The sequence below is a fragment of the Neofelis nebulosa genome, chromosome 5 (assembly GCF_028018385.1).
Source record: "Neofelis nebulosa isolate mNeoNeb1 chromosome 5, mNeoNeb1.pri, whole genome shotgun sequence".
NCBI classification, from domain to species: Eukaryota; Metazoa; Chordata; class Mammalia; order Carnivora; family Felidae; genus Neofelis; species Neofelis nebulosa.
The window spans coordinates 150,118,090-150,133,400 of NC_080786.1; the positions used below are offsets into that span (position 1 = coordinate 150,118,090).

Below are 15,311 nucleotides of genomic sequence, written 5' to 3' on the forward strand. Positions count from 1 at the left end.
TCCGAGTGCTGTGTGGTTCTTCCGCTGGGTGATCCAGACCAGGTTCCGTAACACATCCATGTAGTTGCAAATGGCAAGATTTCATTCTTTTTGATTGCTGAGTAATACTCCATTATATATATATACCACATCTTCTTTATCCATTTATTTGTTGATGGACATTTGGGGATCTCAGTTCAGGTCTTGGTCTCAGGGTCATGAGTTCAAGCCCCACATTGGGCTCCATGCTGGGTATAAAACCTACTTAAAAACAAAACAAAACAAAGCACTAATCCCATTTGGGGGGCTATACTTTCATGACTTCATCTAAACCTAACCACTTCTCAAAGGTCCCAAAACCATCACACTGGGGGTTAAGGTTTCAACATATGAATGGGGGCTGGTGGGAGACAGAAACATGCAGTCTGTAACTACAAGCCAACAGGTAAACTATTTTTCAAGTGAGGACATCCAGGACAGAGTTGTGGCCAGACTACATGTGGCTACGAAGGAACCAGCTTACAGGCTGCCCCCCGTCTCAGTTCAGGGCCTGGACACATCCTGCAAAATCTGACAGCACAAAAAAGCACGGTCATTCCAAAGGATGCCTTGAAGAGCAGTCATCCTGGGCCGCCCGGATTCCTGGTTTGGAGCCAGGTAGGGAATGAGGCTCAGAGGTCTGCAGGTAGCAACAGTCAGCAAGGGAGAGCTAGCTGATGTGTCCCAGAGGTACTGCCCGGGACAGGCTGCAAGTTCACCAGCTACAGACAGAAGAACCAGCACCGGGAGGAGGGAACTATAAACACAAAACCCCCCACTTCCACCCAAAGCCATTTTAGGAAGGGAAACAAGGGAGACCCCCGGACCATGTTGCTCTTTAGGCAATTGCCTAAAGAAGCTATTTAAATTCAGTTGAGGTTTTTTAAATTAAATTGGATGAGATAAAATTTAAGCTGGAGGGGACTGAAAGCCAGATCTTACCCAGTAACCTGTGGGGTGGGCTCAGGGGAAATTGGATCACGCAGCCACAATGAAGGCTTTACATTTTCTCTGCAGTATCAGTTAAATTGATGACCCTGCACAATAGGCAGCCTTGGTCGCTTGCAGAGGTACATTTCACCCTCATGACAGCTGGCACTCTGCTTGTCCTCATTTACAGATGAAGAGGAGGGGGCACAGGATGGATGACAAAAACTTTCCATGGTCCCAGAACTGGTAAGTGGTGTATCAGGACCCAAATTCAGGTGAGGCTCAGTCTAGAACCCACACTTGTAGCCCGTACCCTATACACCCCTAATCAGAAGACAGTTAAGCAGAAGGCCTGGGTAATCAGGCCCATTCAAGCAAAAAGAAGGTACCATATAAAGCTTTCATATCAAAACATCAAGCAAAAATGCCCTAGCAGCAAGCAAAGCTCCATGACTCCTAAGGGTCTTATACCCAGTGACACAATCTGCCCCCAAAACTAAAAAAAAAAAAAAAAAGAAAAGAAAAGAAAAGAAAAAGCATAGCAGCAGCAGCAATAATTAAAGATGAGATGAGAGCAGTGAAGAGAAATGGAAGTTGGAAGAGATTCCCCGTGACAGCTTTATTTTTTAGGGAAAGAAAGACAAGAGACTGATTTTTCTTCCCACGACTCTGGATCAAACTGAGGTTTGATTAAAGAAATGACCTTGAACCAGAGCAGAGAATAATAAAAGATAATTTCCAGTAAGTATGCTAGCTCAAATTAATGACTTACTCTTTATTTTTAAACTGAATTCAGTAGAGATTTACATGCATTAGGTTACGATGATTAACATTTGAAATTTGACCTTGAAATAATCTTTACATTGTAAATTCTTAATGATCAAAACAATGTTCTCAGTGATTAAAACATATTAGTGATTAATTATTAAAGGAGAATAATTGCAAATACACATTCCTAAAATCTCAAGGCTTTTAAACCATTTGTACAAATGACTGGACATTTTTTAAATTTGCTAAGAAAAAAAAACCCTCCATCTGATTCGCATTGTCTTTTTTCTTTCTTTTTTTTCTTTTCTTTTTTTTTTTTTTTTTTTGATTCACATTCTGAATCCAACAACAAGAGAAAAGGTACTTCTTGCAAGCTAGAAATGCACACAACTGTGATCGCATCAAAGCCAAAGAGAGTAAAGAAAATTGTTCTGTATAAATCTGTAACATTAAGAAATAATCCCAAGAACTTCTTAAGAAAGGTTAATAAAAGACCAGTAGTTTTGATCATCATTTATCTTTTAAAAAACACTTTGGGGGCACCTGGGTGGCTCAATCAGTTGAGTGTCTGACTTCGGCTCAGGTCACAATCTCACGGTTCATGGGTTCAAGCCCCAAGTCAGGCTCTTTGCTGGCAGCTCAGAGCCTAGAGCCTGCTTCAGATTCTGTGTCTCTCTCTTTCTCTGTCCCTCCCCTGCTCGTGCTGTCTCTATCTCTCTCAAAAATAAATTTCAAAAAACATTTTAAAATTCTTAAAAAATACTTTGTACTCAGTTTAATAACATACAGTCATGATCTTAATGCTATGTCTAATAACTATGACTGATGCCCAAGCTGATAACTGGACAAGTGAGCTACCTAGCAAACTAGATTTGCCCAGGGGCACCTGGGCGGCTCTGTTGGTTAAGCATCTGAATTTGGCTGAATTTGGCTCTCACGGGTTCATGAGTTCTTGTCCCATATCAGGCTCTCTGCTCTCAGCATAGAACCCACTTCGGATCCTCTGTCCTCCTCTCTCCCTGCCCCTCTCCCCACCTTGCTCACTCTCTGTCTCTCTCAAAATAAATAAATAAACTGAAAAAAAAAAAAAAACAAAACTAGATTTGCCTGAACAGTTTTTCCTGAGTAAGAAGGTTTCAAGAAATAACTGTATCTCACACCATAGGGAAATAATACTCAACCAGATTTTGGCCCCATGTATTTTAAGCCATCTTTCCTGATGCCATGGCTCTTCTTAACTAGGATGCTCTTAGGGTGCCTGAGTGGCTCAGTTGCTTAAGTGTCCGACTTCAGCTTAGGTCACGATCTCATGGTTCATGAATTCAAGCCCCACGTAGGCCTCTGGGCTGACAGCTCAGAGCCTGGACCCCCCTTCAGATTCTGTCTCCCTCTCTCTGACCCTCCACTGCTTGCACTCTGTCTCTTGCATTTTCTCAAAAATAAATAAACATTAAAAAAAATTTTTTTTTAAACATTAGGATGCTCTTACGTGGAGATTTCCTCTTGACAAAAGGAGCCCCAGAGTGGGTACAAGTGTGTCCATCCTGGACACAGCTGACTATGGCTGTCCCAGGGCCAGGATGAGGGCCTCTCAGGAACCCCTGCCTCCCAACAGCCGACCACACCTGGCCAACTCTTTGGGGGAAGATCCAAAAGCATTCCCTACACTCTCCCCAAATCTGTCCCTTGTCTTTGGGGTCCCATAAGTAGTGACGACCTTTAATAGAAAAAGAAAAAGGAAGAAAGGGAAATTTTCTGGGGCATTGACCTACATAATTTTCTCAGTGGTCAAACATTACTTTTCACAATCTATTCTATGTTGCTCATTTACCTATTTTTTCCAGCATAAAGGAGTGATATTTGAAATGTTACCTATAGTAACTTTCTATTGCTGTGTAAAAAATTACCACAAACTTAGTGGCTTAAAGTAACACAATTTTATTATTTCACAGTTTCTGTAGGCTAGGACTGGCACATTTTAACTGGGTCCTTTGCTCTGGGTTTGGACTAAATGTTTGTGTCCCCCCCCCCCCCAACAAATTCAGATGCTGAAGCCCTAATCATTTATGTTCCAGGAACTTTGGGAAGTAATTAGCCTTAGATGAAGTCATGAGGGTGAGCCCCATGATGAGAAGAGTGTCTTATGAGAAAATGAAGAGACCAGATCACTCGATCTCCGCTATGTGGGCACACAGCAAGAACACAGCCATCTGCAGAGCAGGAAGAGGGCCCTCACCAGACGCAGAATCTGCCAGCATGCTGACCTTGGACTTCCAAGATCTCAGACAGTGAAAAATACATGTCCGTTGCTTAAGCTGCTCAGTCTATGGTATTTTTTTTTAATTTTTTTTTCAACGTTTTTTATTTATTTTTGGGACAGAGAGAGACAGAGCATGAACGGGGGAGGGGCAGAGAGAGAGGGAGACACAGAATCGGAAGCAGGCTCCAGGCTCCGAGCCGCCGGCCCAGAGCCCGACGCGGGGCCCGAACTCACGGACCGCGAGATCGTGACCTGGCTGAAGTCGGACGCCCAACCGACGGCGCCACCCAGGCGCCCCAGTCTATGGTATTTTTGTTATAGCAGCCAGAGCAGACTAAGACAGTCTCACAAGGCTGAAATCAACTTGGAAGCCAGGTACGTCTTCACTTGCAGGCTCAGTGAGGGAAAGAACCACTTCCAAGCAGCTTCAAGTTATGGGCAGAATTTGTTTCCTTGGGTCTCTGTGACTGAGGTCACCATTTTCTTGTTAGCTGTCAGCTGGGGACCGCTCTCAGCTACTGGAGGGTGCTCTCAAGCCCTTGCCACACGGCCCTCCCCAGAGGCCCCCTCACACTTCCAATCAATCTCTTCAGAAGGCACTCAGTCACTTTTAAGGGCTCATCTGATTAGGTCAGGCCCACTTTCAAAATCAACTGATTTGGAACCTTAATTATATCTGAGAAACTTCTTCATTTATGTCCTAATCATTGTGCTCACAGTACCATCCACACTTGAGGAAGGAGAATCGCGCAGGGTGTATATACCAGGAGTCCGAAATGGGGGACCATGTCAGAATTCTACTGGCCTGGTTTCTCCGGGGAACACTGACTAACATACACAGTTATTCTGTGAGTTATATTTCAGGCTCCGCTGGAGGTCTCTCCAAACCCAACGGGCCCTTTATGTTACACACTTTCATGCAAGAGGCAAAAATGGTAACCCCTTCAGGATTTTTTAATGTTCCTGACAGCCTAAAGGGTCCCAGCAAAGTTGTATTCCATGTAACCTTGAGTCTGTACTTGGTTTGCTTTCCACAGAATCCAATGACTGTCTGGTCCCTTTGATGCTATTTTTCTGCAGGTGCAATTTGTGTTCTCTTAGCCTGATGATATAGGAAGTGGGAGACAATAAAGAAAACAGGGAGTGCTCTTGTTGAAGGGGGTACCATAATCAGTATCAGATATTGTCAGCTGCATATAATTGAAAACCCAATAAAAAGGAGCTTAAAAAAAAATAAAGACAGTGTTACTTCACATAACAGAGATGTAGGTGGGGTGAGAGGGAGAGAAAGGGAGAGAGAGAAGAGAGAAGGGAAAGAAGAAAGAGAAGAGAGAAAGAGAGACTCCAGGGTTGATTATTCAGTTGCTCATCAAGCACGTTCCCTCTTTCTTTCCTTCTTCTACTCCTTCTTTCCTACTTTCTACTTTCTACTGACATCCTGGGGGTATTGCCTTGGGATGACTGCCTTCCTAGTCGCAAAGAGGCTGCCATAGCCCCAGGCATCACACAGAGATGACATCAACAACATCTAGAAGCACAAAGGTACTATTCCTTCTCAGTTGCCTCTTTTTACATTACAAAAGAGAGCATGAGGAGACCTACGTTATGCTACAAAATACAATGAAAAACACCAATACTTCACAAACTCTTCCAAAGAAAAGAAGAGGAAACACTTCCAAACTTTTTTCATGAGGTGAGATTACCTAATCACCCTAATACCAAGACAAAGATATTATAAGAAAACTTAGACCAATATCCTCTATGAAGATAGACAGAAAAATCATCAACAGCATATTAAGAAACCCAATCCAGCAACATTTAAAAAGGATTATGACCAAATGGGATTTATCCCAAGAATGCAAAGTTGGCTGATATGAAAATCACTTTATAAGGGGAAAACAGCCTTAGACAATTGGTAAACAAATAGATATGGCTGTGTTACAGTAACACTTTATTTACACACTTCTGGGTATACACCCAAAGAAATTGAAAGCTGCAACTCAAACAGATATTTGTACATCCATGTTCAGAGCAGCATTATTCACAATAGGCAAGAGATAGAAACATCCCACATGTCCATCAACTGATGAACCGATAACAAAATATGTTATATACATACAGGGGAATATTACTCAGCCACAAAGAAGAAGGAAATCCTGTCACGTGCTACAAACTGCATAAACCTTAAGGACATTATGCTAACTGTAATAAGCAAGTCACAAAAGGACAAATACTACATGAGCCCACCCCTAGAAGGTAGCTAAAGGAGTCAAGCTCTTAGAAACAAAAAGTAGAACCGTAATTCCCAGGGGGAGAGGGGAGAAGGAAAAGGGGAGGTGTCATTCAATGGGTATAGAGTTTCAGTTTCACAAGAGGAAAGAGTTCTACAGATCTGTTGTACGATGACGTGAATACTGAACTGCACATCTGAAAATGGTTAAGATGATTAAGTTTTATGTTATGTGTTTTTCTCACAATAAAAAAAAAAAAGCAGTGATGCAAGTTCAATAAGTTCTGGAGACCTAATGTACAATGCTGTGGCTATAGTTAACAATATTATATTGTGCATCCGAAATTTGCTAAGAGGGCAGATCTTAAGTGTCCTCGCCACAAAGGGAAAAAAAGATATGGTAAATATGTGAGGTGATGGATATGTTAATTAGCTCAATTGTGGTGATTATTTCATAATGCACAGATGTGACAAATCATCCAGTTGTACACCTTAAACATATGCAACGCTTAAGTCTCAATTAAACCTCAACAAAGAAGAGAAGGAGCAATGAAATGCTGATTCACACCACATCACGGATGAACCTCAGAAACATGATGCCAAGTTAAATAAACCAGACACAAAAGGACACACAGTGTATGACTGCACTACTATGAAATATCTCAAATAGGCAAATTATAGAGACAAAATGTACATTAGACACTACCAGGGGCAGGGGTGGGAGGGGAGTTACTGTTTCACGGATACAGAGCTTCCATTTGGGGTGATGAAGTTTTGGAAACAGGCCGTGGTGATGGTTGCACAGCACTATACTCAATGCCACTAAATTGTACACTTAAAAATGGTTACAAGGACACGTGGGTGGCCCAGTGGGTTCAGCATCCAATTCTCGGTCTCAGCTCAGGTCATGATCTCACGGTTGGTGGGTTCGAGCTCCATGTTGGGTTCTGTGCTGACACCACAGAGCCTGCTTGGCATTCTCTGTCTCCCTCTCTCTGTGCCCCTCAACCCCGCCTCTTAAATAAATAAATACACATTAACAAAATGATTAACTGGGGCGCCTGGGTGGCTCAGTGGGTTAAGCGTCCGACTTCAGCTCAGGTCACGAACCACAATTTTTTTAAGTTTGTATTTAGGAAAAAAACAAACTTCAGTTCCAAAAATAGGGACTGGCAGTTCGCTGGCCCCTGATCTAGAGTCTCTATAACACTGAGGGGACTGTCGGTATATCTTTTTGCTCCAGAACTACCCCAGTGTAGGAGATATAAGGTGATACGTACTTGCCATGAACTCTGACGTCCTGTGTCCTTTCCTTACGAGGACACACGTATACACGTCTGGAACGTGGAGGAAGGTGTCCTTCTATTAGGTTATGTGGCTTTAAAAAGCCTCCACACCCTGTCGCAGAGGCTGTACTGTGTCCCTGGAAGAGAAAACACAGAGGGACTGTCTGGGCAGAGTGCTCAGACCAGCTGTTCAGGACACCCGGGCACGGCTCAGCCCAGCACTGTCACGCACGCACTTGTGCTCACGACCTCAGCTGGATCTGCCGGTTCGAATTTGCTGGCTCGATGACACCCTGCTTGGGAAAGCATGTCGCCTGCAAACGGGACCAGGTGAGGGGGGCATTGCGCGTTTGGCGGATGGCTGCCGCCGTCCTTAGGCGTATTTTCAACCAGAAGCAGAAACAGCCTGGTAGGAGCAGACACGAAACGCGAGGCCTGAAGTCATAATTCAACGTAGAACAACCTGCGGGCTGGCGCAGGTTTATGAGACGGCTAATACAAATAAATCATGGATGTGTTTTTAAAATGAGTCCCCATGTGTTGTGGTTATCTCTCAGGCATACTGTAAATTACCTGTGAAGTGCTGCTTCCTACAGGGATTTTTTTTTTCCTCTCTCTCTCTCTCAAATACAAAGGGGTTATAAGGCTAAAGAATGCAGACATGCATCACGTCTGCAGAAATCATAAAAAAAGATCAAATGTAATATTTTCTTTCAACATGGATGACTGCTTTGAGATTTTCCATGCAAGCAGCCTTGAACACAGCCTCGAGCGTTTGCCAATTACTCCTGACAAATACCATTTGGGCCTGAGTGATGTTGTAAGTGAAATAAAACAGTGGGAGGGAAAGACCAGAACATGATAAAAGGCATTTTTTTTTTTTTTTTGGTCTGCTGAGAACTTACTGTAAGTTATACGTTCACGAGGGAAGGCCTTGCTTCCTGCCAGTGATAGACCCCATGTGATTTTGAGTTCTAAGGTGACTTTTGTTTGACAGTAAGAGGAAGGGAAGACAAAACTCAGTTTTCATGTCCCTTAAAAGGGAGTCGGCTCTGTTTTCCTCCTACACAAAGGAAAAACTGTATATAAACAAAAGAAGGGACACCAGGCGCTGTTCCTCATCATTCCACACAAATATAAGCTCATGTGTGAGAATAATGCCGTGAAATCAGCTGTCGGCACGTCGCCTGGCACCATCTGGGAGCTGGAGCATGTCAGGACCCATCGCAGGTAACCAAAGCCACGAGACAGGAAAGGCACAGCCGGGGGGTCCAGAGTGCGGTCGTCTGTCCCCCCCCCCCCCCCCCCCACCAACACACACACCAGGAACCCCCGGATGGCCCACTTCCTCATTCTTTGAGATTCCAACCAAACTCAGCCCTACTCTTGATCACAGTGCTGCAGAGAATCGGGGAGCGGCCCACAGAAGTGACCGGAAAGAAGCTGCGTGGGGATGAAGCCCATGTGGCATCAAGCGGACCAGGGCCGTGTGCAGCGCAGTCTGCCCTCTTGGGCAAGGAAGGGACTTTGCCTCGTGACCCACTGAGCTGGGCTTTCTTCATCCTTCAGACAGAGAATACGGCATGGCAAGGATAGAATCAGTCCATGCATGGCACCCATCTGGTCCCGCGCTGGCCCCTAGAAGCTAGGCAGACCCCGGAAATAGGTAAACCAGGTAAACACACGGCCAGGCTAAAAGTCCCCGGACTCTCCCGGTCAAGGCCCACCGGTGTTACCCGTGTTAATGCCTCCGCAGTGGCTTGGTGATTTCATAACAACACTGCTGCATTAGTATCTACTTTTTCCCTGTGAATGTGAACCTCAGAAACGTGTGTCAGGGAGACTGGGGTTCCATGGCCAACTGCCCAGCAGCTCCCCAGCATGGGGGGCAGGTGAGAAACTGGCAGCCTCTGTCGGGCTACTCACCTGGCACTGCGGGGGCAACTGCGAACAACCATGCCCCACAGTAAAAGGGGCAAAACCATGATCATTGCTGCGATAAGCTGGCCTTGTGAGTCCAGCTGGCCTTGTGAGTCCTTGTGAGTCCTGCCCGAAGAGTCCACAGCCCCGCCCCACTCTCTGTAGATGAGCCAGCTCCCAGGGCACCTCGCATCAAGGACCAGCATCCCCCATCTGTGCTAAACGGGTTGCTGATGGTCAGACTGGCCCAGGAGACTGGGAAGGCTCGACCAAACACAATCCCCGGGGCTAGCCGTACTCCTGAGTTACCGCTTTCCTAACTTTTGCAGACACACGCATCCTGTTACAGTGCAGATTTCTTTCTTTCTTTCTTTCTTTCTTTCTTTCTTTCTTTCTTTCTTTCTTTCTTTCTTTCTTTTTCTTTCTTTCAATAAAATTTGTTGTCAAGTTAACTAGCATACAGCATATACATTGTGCTCTTGGCTTCAGGAATAGATTCCCATGACTCATTGCTCACATACAACACCCAGTGCTCATCCCAACAAGTGCCCTCCTCAATGCCCACCACCCATTTTTCTCTCCCCCTCCACCCCTCCCCCATCAGCCCTCAGTTTGTTGAGACTCTGCATTTCTAACAAACCCCCAAAACTGGTGGTCTGCGTATCAGCCTTTGAGGAGCAGGGTTCTAGGTGACCCCAATAAGAGATGCCGACAGCACTTAGCTTCCTGAGGGATGGTTTCTGGTGGCAGTGGCCTCCGCTATAGACCCCTGCCACTAGCAAAACATAAAAGAAAGAGGGTGGGCTCTAACAGTTGTCCACTGCCAGGACTCGGGCCTACTGGTACCAGAGACGCTGCCTTCTGAATAAAGAAACAGGAGATTTCATCTTTCACACAATCTCTGCTGACGTTTGTGTCCACGTGAGCCATGATTCCCAACCTCGGCTGTGCTGCGGCTACCTGCTCTGAGTCTTGACCCACAACGGTCAGAAAGAGCTGGTTACCCCAACGTGAATACTCTGGAGCAAGATCTCTTTCCCAAACGGACAGCTGCCACCAGCAAGGCGACTCCAATCAGATAAAACGGTCATCTGCAGCTTTTTCTCTTGTCTCTCAAATAAGGGGGGAAAAAAATCCAATATGGTAGTAAGGGGCCTTGTCCAGGCCTTGCCAGCACACTTTAGATGAAATGCCAAAGAGAAAACAAGCATCCAGTCAGGGCAAATCCAGAATGTGTATCAATAGCGAGAGGTGTAGGGGCGCCTGGGTGGCGCCGTCGGTTAAGCGTCCGACTTCAGCCAGGTCACGATCTCGCGGTCCGTGAGTTCGAGCCCCGCGTCGGGCTCTGGGCTGATGGCTCGGAGCCTGGAGCCTGTTTCCGATTCTGCGTCTCCCTCTCTCTCTGCCCCTCCCCCGTTCATGCTCTGTCTCTCTCTGTCCCGAAAATAAATAAAAGATGTTGAAAAAAAAATAGCGAGAGGTGTAAAAGGAGAAGGGCAATCAAAAGGAAAGAGGTGTGATAGGACCTCCCTGATCTGCAAGGTGAGTTAGTCTTGATCTAAGGACAGATGAATGCAGAAAGTCAGGCGGACCAAAGAAGTCATTTCAGGTGAGGCTGCCTGCGTGGCCACTCTGGGATGCTGTGCTAGGTCACTCAGTTCACATCGCCCCGCGGTCTGATCCAGAAGCTGTCAGCCGCCTGTGGACAGGGAAGCCCAAGGACATGCTGGTGTTTCCACTCTACCTTGAAGCTCTGTCTTCAGATCAAACGCACGCCTCTAACAACAGATGGGCCAGCTCTCCCATCAGTCAGAAGAAACAGCTCCTCTCTAGCTCTCCACAAAATTAGCCCCATTTTCTAATTCCAGAAACATCTGGCAGAAGTGGAGTCACAGGAATACACCCTTTGCTTTGTGTGGGTGGTCAGTTTAAACTCCTTAAAAGCTCCCTGTCCTCTGTTCGCCTGTGTGTCAGTCAGGACCTGAGTCCACCTGCTATCGATGATGTTAGAAATGAAAACCTGCTACCTGCTGTGAGAAACTGTTTCTTTCTCAAAAGAAAGTGCTAAATATCAGCATTTATGGCTTGTCTGAACGCAGGGACAGGGCAGTTTCTGCGTCTTATCAGACCCCTCCCCCATCCCAGCCCCTTCCTCTGAGCACAACACACCTGGCTAGGCCCCCTATCTGGCAGCTGTCACCTTGAACTAATGTTTATCTGCCTGCGTTTCTCACCCAAGGAGATCCAACACCCTACAGAGCATAGGAACCTCTGCATTTCATCCCAGTAGCAACACACAGAGTTGTTTTTGCCTTGTCTGGATCCTACTAACATCTGAAAGAAAGAAAAAAAAAAAAAGATACTCTGTTGCCTCAATTCGACAGAGCCTCCGTGACTGGGAGTCAGCATCCCCAGCCTGGCGGTCTTCTGGTGCCACCTAGTGTACGAAGATGGAAGTGTCTCAAGCTCACAGCAAAGTCCCACAAAGATTCACAGATCCAGTGTGTATTTTTCAGGCTTCAGTCCAAACACTTGGGACTCTTACAGGTGTGACTTGTTTTTAAAAAGTGTTTCAAGAAAATAACTAAAACGCTCTGAACACCTGTTGTGATCTGGCCACTCACACTTAAGCACACTCACTGAACCAAGTGTTAAAGCATTTGAGCTTTGGATGAATCTGTTCTCAATATGGATTGGCACCATTTAAAAGGTTATTTCAGCAGCATAAATGTGTGTAGTCATATAGCAATGGGCACTCTGTCTCCTGCCTCCCAAACTATTGTCATTGGAGGCATTAAAGTAATACCAGAGTATTCCAGCTAGGACAAGTTAAAGCAGCTTGTTCCTCCAGTGCAGAGGCTCAGAAAGGGAACTATGGCATATATTAGAGTCACCTGGGAGCTTTCAGTTCCCCGATATGTTGGCACATCTAAGACCAATTAAATCGGAGCCTCCAGGTGGGACCCGGGCTCAGCAGTTTTTAAAGCTCTGCCATGTGCAAGAGAGGTAATATCAGTCAGCAAGATGGAGAGCCAGGGGATCCCAATCTCATCTCGCCCACAGAAACAACAAAAACTGCACATAAACAATGACAGACCAATGAAAATAGCTCAGGGAAAGCTGGACTACAACAAAAAAGCAGCAAAACTCCTGCAGAGCTTAAAACCCAAGGGTGGTCACATAGAACAGCACAGGAAGCATTTTGCCCACATCTCCCCCTCCTCAGGTCAAGAGCAGCTTGGTGCACAGGGATCCACTCAGAGGAAGCTCCTCACGGGGTAAATGAAAGCAGAAGAACCCCAGCAAGCCACACCACTGTGGATGTTTGCAGCCTTTACTACCATGGCCTCCCACGGTCTACACCATTGCTGATCCCAGCTCATGGAGCTGTCCAGCCTCCCCACCACCAAGCCCCTCCTCACAGCTGGGGCTGTCGGTGCAGTAACATGTGGGGTCCTGCCACTGCTGTGTCCAGCTCTTTGGGATCGAGACTTTGCCCCACCATCTACAAGGTGGGTGCTACTACTGCCCTGAGCCCTGCCCTCAGCTCAGGTCGCAACTTTGTCCCATTACAGGGGCTGCTGTGAGCCCCACCCCCAGGTCCCAGGTCAAGGCTGGGAACCTTCATTGATCAGGCTGTGTGGCCACTGCTCTGACCCCCACCCTTCAGGTCCCAGGCGGCTGCTCTGAATCATTATTGCCAGGTCACACTACCTCTGCTCTGATCCCTGTCCCTGGGTTCCAGGTCAAAGCCCTGAACTGTCATTGGCAGGGGCACTGCTATGCCCTGAGTCCTGACATGCTCCCTGGATCCTAACATGTGGCTTTCAGAGGCCATCACTAGGGATGCGCTTCTGCTTTCCTGCAACCTTCCCTGAGGCCAAAGTTGGGACTTTGACCCACCACCATCCACGGGCTGTACTGCTACTGGCCTCTGCCCCCTGCCCCCCCTGGGCCCAAGCTACCGCTGTACCTGCCATCCCAGGGCCTGTGCCACTGCTGCGTCACCCACCTGGCCAGAATCATTGCAAGACCCAGAGACCCAGACCCTGGTTTCACAGAGTTCCACGTACACCCACCTTAGACATCAGCGTCACTGCCACAGGCAAATGCATCTGTGCCTCAAGACCCAGGAACAGTGGTAGCTCCACATGGCTCTGATCCCAGGACTCTGAGTGCCAGCATGCCAGACTATATGCCAAGAGGGATCCTCCCTCTGCTAGAACTTTCTCCCATGGGCAAAAATAGAACAGAAGATCCTAGCAATCTTCACCTCTGAATATCCCAAAAGCCTTAGTTACCACTGTCATCCAGTCTTGGCCACAGAAGACCCCCCCACAAGTCTGCGCCTACACTGACCTCAAGCTGATGAAGTTGCGTGGAGACTACGCTGCTGTGCCTTCCAAGAACCAAAGATGCTGCGTCCCACCCAGCCGGCACCCTTGCAGCCACCTTTTGGTGAAAGTTTTGCCCCACCAAAGCCAATTCAAATGGCTGGAAGAGGTGAATGCACTCCCAAATGTGCAAACATCAACACAAAGTCATCAGAAGCATGAAAAAGCAAACATGACACCATGAAACGAACATGATTTTCCAGTAACCAGTTCCAAAGAAATGCAGATCTGTGAGTTACCTGAAAAAGAATTTACAATAATCATTTTCAGGAAGCTCTATGAGCTTCAAGAGAATACAGACAATTTAATGAACTCAGGAAAAGAACACATGAACAAAATGAGAAGTTCAACAGAGATATAAATCATTGAAAAAAGAACCTAACAGAGACTCTTAGTTGAAAGAATCCAGTGAATGAAATAAAAAATGCAATAGAAATCTTCAACATTAGGCTCAATCAGGCAGAAAAAAAGAATCTGGAAACTTGAGGACAGATCAAATTGAAATTACGTAGTCAGAGGAGAAAAAAGAAATTGGAATGAAAAAAAAGTGAGGAAAACCTATGTGAATTATGGAATACATCCAATGAAATAATATCTGCACTATGGGTGACCCAGAAGGAGAAGAGACAGAGAAAGGGACAGAAAATTTACCTAAAGAATGGCTGAACACCCCAAATCTGGGGAAAGTTTGGCCATCCAAGTACATCAAGCTCAAAGGTCCCCAAATAGATACAACCCAAAGAGATCTTCACCAAGACACAAAATCAAAGACAAAAAGAGAATTTTGAAAACAGCAAGAGACAAAAGATTAATCACATACACATACAAGGGAATCTCAATAAGTCTATCAGCAGATTTATCAGCAGAAGCCTTGCAGGCCAGGAGAGGAGATAATATATTCAAAGTGCTCAAGGAAAAAAACTGTCAACCAAAAATATTTTACCCAGCAAAGTTATCCTTGAGCAATGAAGGAGAAATAAAAACTTTCCCAAACAAACAAAAGTTGAGGGACTTTATCACCACCATACCTGCTAAACAAGAAATGCTAAAAGGAGTTTTGAGGCTGAAACAAAAAGACACTAATTAGTAACATGAAAACAGATGAAAATATAAATTCACTAGTAAAGGAAAACATATCATCAAATTCAAAATACTCTAATACTGCAAAGGTTGTGTGTAAATCACTTTGAACTCCAGCATACAGGTTAAGAAACAAAAATGAGGGGCGCCTGGGTGGCGCAGTCGGTTAAGCGTCCGACTTCAGCCAGGTCACGATCTCGCGGTCCGTGAGTTCGAGCCCCGCATCAGGCTCTGGGCTGATGGCTCGGAGCCTGGAGCCTGTTTCCGATTCTGTGTCTCCCTCTCTCTCTGCCCCTCCCCCGTTCATGCTCTGTCTCTCTCTGTCCCAAAAATAAATAAAAAACATTGAAAAAAAAATTTTTAAAAAAGAAACAAAAATGATATGGGGCACCTGGGTGGCTCAGTCAGTTAAGCGTCCGACTTCA

At 45.8% G+C, this 15,311-nt stretch overlaps 1 protein-coding gene across 2 annotated transcripts in view; it reads right to left on the reverse strand.

The window, feature by feature from the left end:
• The window catches only part of SETD4 (SET domain containing 4), a 72,359-nt gene that overhangs the window by 18,197 nt on the left and 38,851 nt on the right, over positions 1 to 15,311 (reverse strand). For both annotated transcript variants that reach the window (XR_009262325.1, XR_009262324.1), the window contains exon 13: positions 7,487 to 7,629. The gene's annotated coding sequence lies outside the window, so the exon portion shown is untranslated. The remainder of the gene's footprint in view (positions 1 to 7,486; positions 7,630 to 15,311) is intronic.